At 47.3% G+C, this 12,276-nt stretch overlaps 1 long non-coding RNA gene across 2 annotated transcripts in view; it reads right to left on the bottom strand.

Annotated features, from left to right (window-relative positions):
• LOC149865918 (uncharacterized) overlaps window positions 1–12,243 on the bottom strand; it is a 66,253-nt gene extending 54,010 nt beyond the window's left edge. For both annotated transcript variants that reach the window (XR_016441806.1, XR_016441807.1), the window contains exon 1: window positions 1,240–12,243. This is a non-coding gene — a long non-coding RNA (uncharacterized LOC149865918). The remainder of the gene's footprint in view (window positions 1–1,239) is intronic.
• Window positions 12,244–12,276: the final 33 nt, after the last annotated feature.

Raw genomic sequence — 12,276 nt, 5'->3', positions numbered from 1 at the left:
CTGGGGCTTCCACACTGAACCACTCTAATGCAGCCTTTCAGGTCGCCCCTTGCAGCCCTACTCTGCACTGCCACCTCCTGCAGCCAACACCCCACCCCCACTCTGAGGCATCAGGATCTTAGAACCCTTGGCCTCAGGTTCGTCTCTCTAGGCGTATCTGGCCACACTTTGCCCCCTACACTAGCGCCCTGGGGTCTTACATCTCTTGGGCTCAGGTGCCTCTCAGTAAGCATGCTTGGCCCCACTGTCTGCCCCCACTTCATAGATTGTAGAGTCAGAAGGGACCACAATGGATCATTGTGTCCGACCCCCTGCCTCTGGCAGGAAAAAGGACCGAGGTCAGATGACCCCAGGCAGGTGACTATCCAGCCTCCCCTTGAAGATCTCCAAGTTAGGTGATAGTACCACCTCTCTTGGCAGCTCATTCCAGATTCTGGCCACCCTTATTGTAAAAAAATTCTTCCTAATGTCTAACCTAAATGTACTTTCCACTAGTTTGCACCCATTGTTCCTAGTTACTCCCTGGGGCACTCTGGTAAATAGCGCATCACCAATTCTCTGTTGTCCTTGTAGGTGGTTACAAGGTCTCCCCTCAGCCATTTCTTGTGAAGGCTGAAGAGATCCAGATCTCTCAGCCTTCCCTCATACGGTCTTTCATGGAGGCCACTAGTCATATGAGTGGCCCTCCTCTGAACCCTCTCCAGATTCTCCGTGTCCCTCTTGAAGTACGGCGCCCAAAACTGGACACGGTATGTAACCCACTGGGTAGTGGGGCTAGGGTTATAAGGTGCCCATACCTGCCTTTCATGGGGGAGGCAACTGGCCTGGCATTTCTGGGGAGCTACCCCGCCATGGGCAGCCCCACCAGGCCATCTTTCCCCAGCAGGGTGTAGTTTTCAGTCATGCATAGGACCATGAGCCTCCTGCCATCCCCATAACTCCTGCCCTTACCTCTAAGATGTTCCTGAGCAGCCAGGTGGTATCTTTGTGGCTGCCAGCAGCAGACTGTTGCCTCAGCCCTGAGAGCCTGCGTCTAAAATGGAGGCTACTCAGCCCCCTCCTTCAATCCCCTCCTTCAATCCTGAGGTCATGTGACCGGCTTGTTACTCTGGCCCACACCTGCCGGCTGTCCTGGTGCCTACTCTGGCCCTTAAAGTGACATGCACCCAGAATGTGGCTAGGATATGATTAACAACCCTTACAAGAGAAATTTAACCACAAGAAGTTATGAAATCTTACCTAAAAAATTGATTTTCCAGTTACATGGCACCAGCAAGCTCATTGCTGGGATACTGGATCACTGCAGGCTTAGCGTGAACCTTTGGAAACGCCAACATCATTCTGTAAAGCACATACGCCGTGTTTGAACGTTTCCCACCAAATTCTGATCTGGTCCAGACCTGCTTAGCTTTTGAGTCTTGATGGGAACACAGCACTAAATTGAATCACTACCACATCTGTCAAACATGAAACACATTATTAAAAAACAATTGGCAGTTAACAAAGCAAAATAGTTAAAGCTGCATGACCAGCTCAGCAGCTCAGAAGCTGAGAGAGATCTTGGAGTCATAGCTGACTCCAAGATGAACATGAGCCAGCAGTGTAACAAGGCCATCAACAAAGCCAATTGCACCTTGTCGTGTATTAGCAGATGCATGACCAACAGATCAAGGGAGGTGATGCTCCCCCTCTATGCAGTACTGGTCAAACCGCAGTTGGAGTATTGTGTTCAATTTTGGGCGCCGCACTTCAAGCGGGACACAGAGAATCTGGAGAGGGTCCAGAGGAGGGCCACTCGCATGATTAGTGGCCTCCGTGAAAGACCCTACAAGGGAGGTTGAGAGATCTGGATCTTTTCAGTCTTCACAAGAGACAGGCCCTATGAGGAGAGACTGAGGGATCTGAACCTGTTCAGCCTCAACAAGAGGAGGCTGAGGGGGGACCTGGTGGCTGCCTACAACTCATCAGGGGAGATCAACAGCAAATAAGTAGAGCCCTTTTCTCCCCAGCACCACCTGGGGTGACAAGGAACAAAGGTAATAAGCTGATGGAGAATAAGTTTAGGTTAGAGATCAGAAGGCAATATTTTACAGTTAGGGTGGCCAAAATCTGGAACCAACTTCCCAGGAAAGTGGTCCTCGCCCCTACCTTGGGCAAATTCAAGAAGAGGTTTGATGATCACCTGTCTGGGGTCTTGTGAAGCCAGCATTCATTCCTGTGGCAAGGGGTCAGGCTAGATGATCTATTCAGGTCCCTCCTGACCCTAGCTACTATGAAACTATGACTTCGGTCCTCTTTCCTGTCAGGGGCAGGGGAACAGACACGATGATCCATTGTGGTCCCTTCTGACTCTACAATCTATGAATCTATGACCATGGATAGCCGTAATACAGAAGTAGCAGAGCAGGCATAAGGAGCCATGAAAAGGGTGTAGGTGCACACACAAATAGTGAAAGTACGTAGGAAAGTACAGTGTACGTAGGAGGGAGGAGTTACACTTTTTTATTGCAATTAGATTGGGATTATCAAATTACTCTCAGAAAATAATATCTAATCTAATTTACCTCTTTTGATATGATTGTAGTACCTATTCACTGAATAAATAATGTGAGCTGAGACAAGGAACCACACTGTTATCACCATACCACACGCACTGTAATATACTGAAAGGTGACCAGAAATATTGGAGAGAATAGTTGTTACTGTTCATTCCTCTTAAGAACAAAGGCCCCTGGCAGACGTTACACTTAAGATGTGATTAACCCTGATTAACTTAAGGCACATGTTAATACAATTAATGGCCCAATAAAATAAAGAATAAGCCACTAAGTTATTACATAAGAAATGTAACTTCGTGGTTGGTCTCCATCACGCCTCAAATCGCACGTTGCCAGGATGATCAGGGCTCCCACCTTGGGAGGGCTGATGAGCTGATTGCCGCTCCCAGCCTCCACAGCCAGTAGGAATCAAGGGCTCCGATGTGCCCCTGAGGCTGGGAGCACCCATCAGCTTCTGCTCCCAGCCGCAGGAGGGCATCGGAGCCCTTGACTCTGCTGTACGCCAGTGACTGGGAACGGCAGCTGATCAGAGCTCCCAGCCCTGGGGGGCCTGTTGGAGCCTTGACTCTGATATTTTCCTGAGGCTGGGAGCATGGATCAACTGATTGGCTTCCTAGTTGCCAGTGCAGAGGGAGCATGATCCCAGGCACCCCCTTCATCAACAATATGGCTTGATGGGAATCAGATCCTTGATACTACAATCGCCCCTCCTGCAAGGATAGCATGGCAGAAAGCATGATTGTTGGGATCGTGTATCAGATCCCATGGTGCCTTTAGTTGAACATCTGCCAGGGGACGCAGTGTAGGAAAACCAGGCTAGAGCAACGAGTAATGAGACTAACAAGCATGTCTCTTCCAATGCATGGAGAATCCAGAACCTAAACTCACACATCTCCAAGATACATTTTTAAAAAGCTCTTATACCAGAAGTCTATAATTCCTTTATAATTGCTTAGGAAACTGCATGACTCAGCATTGTCCAATGTATTTTTAATAAGTCACTCATCTTTTAGGGCATTATCCTTTTTTCCTCCTGTTTGATTCATGCTACATTGCCTCTTATTATTTTTCCTTTTGAAAAGCAAGCACTTCTAAACTTCCAGATAAAGGGGGAGTATTAAGATGATTTATAGGACACAAGAAGTGCACTGGATTTTTGCACAGCTGAAGTTTGGCAGTTTTCTTTGTACTTCTGGTCTGTCTCCTATACCTCCAATTTTTGGATATGAAGCAGATGAAATAGAATCTATGCCCCAAGTCACAGGTGTATTTAAGTACATGTATATCTTTTAGCACATTTGTTGTCTCATTGAAGACAATGGACTTGGATATGGTTGCTGAAATGGGCCCTTATTTAGGTTTATTTAATAACTTCAGCTGTGAAACAAAGGGAAGTTTTGATTGTAAGTTTCAGTTGCCTCTGCATATCCCTACTTCTGTGATAGCCTGATGCTGAATAACATGCTGGTCTTCCTCAGAATCAGAGTGCTTGTTCTAACCGTTGTGTGAAAGTGTGCTCTGAAAACTGGGGTCGTGAATACCTACCTGGACTGGATTCCTCTCTGCCTTCTCTTTAGGCCAATGATTCTCAACTAGGCTGTTGAGGTACCCTTGGGTGCTGTGAGATCCTCTGAAGGGTTCCATGGGGTGCTGCACAATATTAGCACTGTTAGGTGTGAAAATACCTACACAATTTGAGATTTCAAATAGGAATCCATGGTGTAAAAAACATTCTGACCTGTTATAGTCTTTCTTAATTCTTTGCAATAGAAGAATTGCTCTGTTGTTTCTCCACGGTCAAAAACTGAGTGCAAGCTAATAGCTGAAATTTTCCAAGGGGTACCTTGAGACTAAGGAATTTGAGAACCATGGCTTTAGACCCATGATGCAAGATAGCTGGAGTGCATTTGTTTTCCTAAATAAACCAATCCCAGTATGAGAACCTTTTGTGGGTATGAATGTTCATTTCTTTTTCTGCCCTCTGCACAAATCTGTTAACCGGTGCTGAGCAAATTTGGTGCTTGTTTATTCTTTCCATACTCTAGTACCTGTCAGCCCTCCATAGACTTTATTCCCAAGGGGCAGAGCAGCTAACTAGAGATGGAGTTTTCAACCTTTTTGGATCAGTGTACCCCGAGCAGCTGGACGTGGATTTTTGGGGGAGAGGGGTGCTGGCGCATGGCCAGACACAGAGCGGGGAGATAGCACACAGCTGAACACGGAGCGGTGGCAGCCTTTGTGCGAGCTTCCCCCGCCCTCGTGTCCAGCTGGGTGGGCAGCACCTGCATAGCAGCGCGGGATCATGCGTGGTACAATCCATCCCTGCCCGCCCATGCATACTCCCTACAGCCTTCTCAAGTATCCCCGGGGGTACACTTACTCCCAGTTGACAACCCCTGAACTAGAGAGAAGGAGCTTGGAAACCCAGAAGAAAACAACTCTTTAGCACAGGGAACAGAGACTTGTTTCCAATGGTTTCTCATAGGGGAAAGGAATGCTAAATGTGTTAGGTTATTTCCTAGTAGGATTAATACATCTGACACCTCATGCTGGGACAGATCTTCAGACAGTATAAACTGGCATAACTTCACTGAAGTGAGACACTTCAATTATGCTGCTTCTGCTGCTTCATGCCCTCAAAACCTTTCAAAATATAATTGGGACTATCATAGGTACATATACAATCTTGCAAAGTGTAATTTGAGCAATGTACCAATGTACAGGTATTCCTGTCAGGAATAGGTGGTTCGTGTGATGACTGCTGCTACATTTTTCAAAAATTGTCTCATCAATTTCTTGAAACTTCTTTAAACAAGGGTGTTCTACTGTGTATAATACAAGAACACAGTCTATTTGCCATGGTAAGAAAAGCTTTTATCTTCATTTTTTAAATTTAAGATATGTAATTTATTACTAGAGAAGAATTTAATTTTTTTTTAACTTTAATCTGGCTTCCTACATTTAGGATCTGGTTTTAGTGATGGGCAATGGATTTACTCATCCTTGCTTCACACGACTGCTTAATAGAATTCAGTGTGAACATCCTATACCCATCCTATACCCATTCATCCCTGTGCAAAGGACCATCACACTATCTGAACCTCATTTAAGCCCGAGTCTTGTACTGTCTCTCTGCAGATGAATGAATTTTGCCCACTGAGACTCCTTGGCTCACGTATAACTTGCTGCCAAATAAAACCCCTGCTCTTTGATATGTTGATGGGCTGCTTGGGGTGGCATGTACAAATATCAGCAACTTTATTTAACCAAGGTCTTGGGAAAGGAGAATAGAGGCACTAGTCCTCTAAATACAACTGTCCTTCATGTATGTGTGTAGCTACTGTACCTTTTGGTATCACTTCCAAAATCACTGGTCTTCACTTTCTTCCTCTCTAGTAGGCCTTTCTCATCAGATTCCAGATTGATAACAATTAAAACTTCATTTTCTTCTACCGATGGCAATTGGGAAACTAAATTCACGTGAACTCTGTTTATATATATATTTTTAGAAATTAACAAACAAATGCATTTCTCTAGCACCCATTAAGTATTTTTAAAGTATTGCTGCTAAGTAATTGCTAATTATATTACCTCAGTATGAGGCATGGTTAAAAATGTACTTGAGGTCATTCAGCTATTTCCAGTTTCAAGGAAAGTACTTGAGTCAGAAGGATTTCCTAAATGGAGTTATTCAGTGTATTATTCCTCCAACTGCAGGAATTATTTAAGCTAATTGGGCTTTGGATAATCATTTATATCTCACTTCCCTAAATTGTTTGCGCTTTACATGAAACAAGTAAAATGTATTATGAAGCGCTTTCACTTTCTTTTGAAGGAACTGTACAAAAGAGTTCTAATAGCAAGGTACAGGACTTCATGGACAAATACTGTGGTCTAGTATGACAATTCCTATGTTCTTATGTCTAAAATGCAATTTCCCCCCCTTTTAGGGTACTGTTCGTTCAGTATAGCAGATCTACCACCAGATAGCTAGGCTGAGATTTCTTTGACACAGGCTGAGGTATTTAGATGTACAGTTCCACTGAAATGAACAGGAATTTGGTGCCAGAGTCACAAAAGGACATGTTTAACTGTCCCTTAATATGCCTAAATCCAAAATTTAGCCCCTCAGTTGCTGCCTAACTCTTGAGGCACCTGTTTTTCTGCTGCTGAGCCACCCAAGTCATGGCACTAGTGAGCAGCTTGATGCCTAAGCCCAGGCTGGTTTCACAAAGCAGCTCTCCCTCCATGTCTTGCTTGTAGGGTCGACTTCAGGAGGCATTCTCAGAATATGCCAGCAAAATCAGGCCTTGCATAAAACACAGCCGAGAGAGCTCACAGGGATTTGCCTGTGATACAGAGGACCGAGGTTCAAGTTCTTGCTGCAGTGTTATTTAATTATTTATGCAAAGTGAAGCAGGGAGATTGAGAGATTTATATCTCAGAACACTGTATAGGCCTCTCCTGAGATCACTCTCGTGAAGTAGGAGGTCTGGGCATAAATCCTTGTTCCAAATTAGACTGACAAGGGATTTAAGCCTCAGTCTGCTACATCCCAGCTAAGTGCTGTATTTACTGGTCCATCCGGTCTGGGGAGAAACAGCCGTAGTGCATTCATACTGTTTCTACGTGAGTAAGAACTAACCTGGCTTAGCTGCGTTTCTCAGTCTGGCATCCTCAACCACAAGCGCTCTGCTGGAATTAGCCAACTGACTCTCTGAGAGTGTCTTCCTGTTTCTTATCAAGTGATTTGAAACACCATGCTGGCTTTCTGCACGCCTTTGTTAGGTGCCTAATTCTCCTCTGTATTATATAAGGAGCCCGAACATCTAAACAGGGCTCTGGATTCTGCCAAATGGCAGAGCACATAGAAGTTAAGGATTGTAACTCTGAGTGTACATCTCCTTTGTGGATCAGCCCTATGTGCCTAGATCCTGCAAAACGGTTCAGAAAATCTCAGCCCTTAAATGTTCCAAGGACTTTGTGGGCCTTTACACAGGGGGTGCAGAGACTAATCAGGAAGCCTGTGCAATTAAAGCCATCAACACAGGACTGTAGTGATGTATAAGCCTTTCCTGGGCCTCTGCCCAAGAGAGGATTTCATTCATACTCCCAAACTGGGGGAGGATGAAAGCTGTAAAAACAAAACACAACAAAAACCTTTTCAGAGTCCAAAGGCCAGCTCTGCCTGCCACCAAATGAAATGTTAAATTTGGGAGAAGGTGAAAAAGCCAAGTGGCAAGGCAGTTCCTACTATCCTCCTTCTGACTAGTGGCTGTAGAAGGTCAGGTGAATTATAAGATATATGAAGAGCAATTTCCTTTCCCGCTGACACCCAGCTGAAACTCAGGTGAAGATCTCTCCTAGAACCAACATCAGATGGGAGTTTACGTGACCAAGTCTGCCCCATGCTCGCAGCTATTAACAGTGCATGCATATCTATTGAAAGAAAGGAGGGAGGGGAATGGGAATGGAAATGGGAATGGAAAGCAAGACTTGATTTGTAATTTACCGTTTAATTTAAATTCTCATCAAGTGATTAAGCACTAGAACATGGTGGAAGAGACTCTGGCTGTTACCAGAAGTTATCATTCAGTAGTCATCAGTCTACTTAATTCTGCAGTGATGCAGCATTTGCAAACTTGGTGTTGCAACTCTGCAATATCAAGATGTAGTACTAGGAAAATTGCATCATGACATTGTATAACTGTGCATACCTTTCTCCATTTATGAAATACCTATTCCATCCAATGAATGAGACCCCTTCATTTTAGTTTTTGCTGTCATTTTGGGCTCTGTTCTCACTTATTTATAAAATTCCAGTCATGTATGGCAATAGCAATGCTTATTCACCTTTCCTAAACATGGGCAAATTTATAGATAAAAGATATGTATTAAGTGCTTCCTACTATTAGTTGTTATCACATTATAAGGAAAATATTTCATTAGGATTGATAAAGCTTTCACAAAATGAAATTGTCACTTAAACTGTCTAATTACTATAATTTTATTTTACATCGTCATAAAACTGCCATAAAAATGCTCTGTAGTGATAATCCTAATATATTATTTCTTCCTAAAAACATGTTGTGATCAGAAAGTTATACTTTCTATATACCTGGCAAAAAATTGTATTGCTTTAGGGCTGATGGTAGTCTTACATAGAGTTTATGGTTTATATGGGATGGTTTGGCTAGGGGTGATCCTGCCTCAGGCAGGGGTTCGGACGAGATGACCTCTGAAGATCCCTTCCAGCTTTACTCCTCTATAACTGTGGCTAGATACAGACACTCAAAAAGCCTGAGGCAGAATTGATCTAAATTACGTGTTTTTTTGTAAGTGGTGTCATTTAGTTCAGTAGCGAACAAAACACACATTTGCCCTTGGGGAAAGGGGGGAATTTTAAATCAAGTTCCACCATTTTTAAGTCAGTTTATGTGTGCTGAATGTCTGTTCTGTACAGGTACAGACTGTTTTTTGATCTCTTATACTAGTAAAAGTGTAATGTCTGTACCCAGCCTATGACTCTTAAGAGAGAACTACAATTAAGGTTACTAAAGAGTTTTCATTCTGAGCCCCTATCTGTAGTTTCTCTTGTCTTGCATAACTTGCACTTTTCCAGCTGATATTTTGTAAACCAACTGTCTATCCTTACAGAAAGCCTTGTATAGAATGTTAAGAAAAAGACTCTGAGCACGTTTGAGATTGCTGCCAGAAAACACTTTGCCATTATTAAAAAAAAAAAAAAGTTGAATTTTGGTAACTACTTCATTATATGGTTTACCATAGAGCCTAATAGCCCTAGTCATGGGTCAGGAACTGTCATGTGAGCCCTTGTACTAACAGACAACCAAAAGGCAGTCTCAGCCCCAAAGAGCCTACAAGCTTTACTTCAGCACTACGGCGGGTGAAAGTAAGAAGTTAAAGTCTGGCAGGGAGTAAGAGGGTGGCTGTGCCTATGAACATCTGTGTGGCTCGGCCCACATTCTGAGCATGCAAAAATTGTAACGGATCCACACAGTTTGGTAATGATAGTCTTTTATAACAACAGTCCAGCAGCAGTTTAGAAAGAGAGTTGAGTGACTTGTCCTTAGCAGAGCATTGCCAGTGTTAAAACAGTGGGCCCGCCTCATTTGGGCTGAACACTGCACTGAAGGACAGTGCATTCTCCACAACACATATATGCCCCATTTTAGAAGCAGCCACCTCTGAAACGGCAGAGGGGAACATGTACTTAAAGCTACTACTGTATCACTTGCAACCTTAAGATAGGCATTTCCTACATTTTGAGTGACTAATGCTGCATCCGTCTTTTAACATAGATTTTTGGTGCAGAAAATAAAAGGAGGATTCATACCACCAGGTTACCTAGAACAGGTGGGTCACAGCCCAAAAATGGGGTGCAAGAGCATATAAAACGGTCATGAACAAACTTTAAAAATGGATCAACTAACTTTAGAAGTGGACTCTCCTTTCAAGGAGAAAAACATGAGAAACATGGGAACTCGCATATGAGAATTTCGGCCTGCAAGGGCCCCCCCCCATACCCCACACACTCTCCCACGAGTGGGGGACAAGAGTGAGGGGCGGGGGTGGGGGGCAGTTTTCTACTTAAACTATTTATGGGGTCAGGACTGGCCATCGATGTTTTAAACAGGTCCTGGTCCAAAAAGGTGGCGAACTGCTGACCTAGAAGGAGCAGGAAGAAACCACTGACCTAGAAGGGCAGAAATCACTGACCTAGAACCAAAAATCAAATTAAATAATCTCTGCCTTATTACTGCAGAGATCTAAGGCTCAGGGGCCCCCCTCCCCTGTCTGGGAGAAGGCCATCCGTCACTTCAGAAAGTGGGAGCAATGTCACAGAAAGGATCACAGAGCCAGGCAGGGACTACCAGCAGGCTTAGCAATGTAGACCAGGATGTATTTCATTCAAAGCGGCGCCGCCAGAAAATCCGCAGGGATCAGGCACCCCCTGCAGCTCCTTAGAGTGCAGGGGCTGATGAGACCCCTGAAGCGCCCTTGGCTGGCAGTGGCGAAGAGGACCTGCTGACATGCAGAGGGAGCACAGGTCGGGCTTTGGCTTTTTCCCCTGCCCCGGAATCCCTGAGGCTCAGCAGGGCCCTTTGCTTCGCCGCCTTCCCGCAGGCAGCACAGCCTCGATCCTCCAGCGGGGTCCCGCAGACCCCCGCCTTCGTGGGCTGCCCCGGCACCTGCCGCCCCCCCGCTGCGCGGGCCGGGATCGCCGGGGGCGGCGGGGGGAGGGGCAGTCACGACTCGGCGCACAGCGGCGTCTCGCTCCCGGCCCGGATCAGGGGGGCGGCGGGTTCCCTGCGCCCATCCCTTCCTTTGAAACCCACCCCCGCAGCCAGCCCCGGCTCGGGCTCCCCCCACCCCCTCCCGGAGAGGCGAGCCGAGGACATCTGCCGCTACACAGAGGCACGACGGCTAGGACTTGTTACCCCCCCCCTTCAATCCTGGGGGGGGCGGGGAAGGATAAACCTCTTCCCAAATGAAGCGTGACTTGGCCACCCCTGCTTTGAAAAGCATTGCCCTAAACTCGCCCCGTCGCGATCAACCCCGTGGATTATTTCTTTCCGGGATCACTCGCCACGCGGGGGAAGCCTCTAAGACCAGGGGCCGCCCTCCTCGGCACTGCCCGCGGCGGGATCCCGAGCGCTCGCGGCGGGCAGGCCTCCCGAGCCGCGGGCGAGCTGGCGGGGAGCTGCCACCGGGGCAGGGCGCCACGTGACGGGCCCGAGCGCCACCTCCGCCCCCGCCCCCGCCCCCGCCCCCGCCCGGGTGTGCCAGGGCCGGCGCCGGCGGGCTCGGAGCCCCCCGGCCCGTGCTGCCCCGGCCCCCCGGATCGGGGCCGCTTTTCTTTTCGTTTTTCTTGCGGGGGGGGGTCTGATTTCAGAAATCAAATCCGGGCGGCACAGGGGGGGTCGGCAAGAAGTTACCCCGAGAGGTGGTGGCCTCCCCATTCTTGGAGGTTTTTGAGCCCCGGGTAGACAAAGCCCGGGCCGGAGTGATGTAGTCGGGGGATCCAGTTGCTTGGCGCAGGGGGGCTGGAGCAGATGGGGCTGGGGCTGCACTAGTTGGTCCTGCAGGGGGTTGGACGCGATGCCCTCCCCAAGGCCCCTCCCGACCCCCGTTTTCTATGAATCGGGCTTTAACTCCTTCCCCGCTGCAAAGATCAATCGGGGACAGAGCTAGCGCCGCCGAGTCGCCTGGCGCGGCGCAGGCTTGCAAGGGTGTTTTAATGAAAAGCCCGGCTGAGATCAACGCCAACGAGTTAGGAAGGAGCGGGGGAAGGGGAGGGAATCCGCCTTCGTGGCATCGGTTCTTTTAAGGATTAGGAGGGGATCTGGAGGGGGAAGAAGGTGCCTTTTGTTCCTCGCATAGCTGCACCGCTGGCTGCGTCCGCGCTCAGCCCAGCTTCGGCAGGAGGAAACCTGAGCCGCGGCCGGCTGTGTCCCCCCTCACCTGCCCCTTCCCCCCCCCAGGCCGCTCCTCCTCTTTCTCCTTCCCCCCGCTGAGCCGCTTGTTTGCACTCGGCTTATCCGGAGCGGAAATTCCTTTCCGTTTTTGTGAATGACAAACTCATCAACACAACCTGTTCCAGCCGGCCCGTCGCCACGGCAACCGGCCCTTCCGCGCGCCCCCATTGGCTGGCCGAGAGAATGTATCCATTGAGACGTTCCATGCTTGTATCCAT

Source organism: Crocodylus siamensis, chromosome 4, assembly GCF_052110815.1.
Source record: "Crocodylus siamensis isolate JL-2025a chromosome 4, ASM5211081v1, whole genome shotgun sequence".
Taxonomy (NCBI): Eukaryota; Metazoa; Chordata; order Crocodylia; family Crocodylidae; genus Crocodylus; species Crocodylus siamensis.
This window is presented reverse-complemented; position numbering and strand designations above follow the sequence as displayed.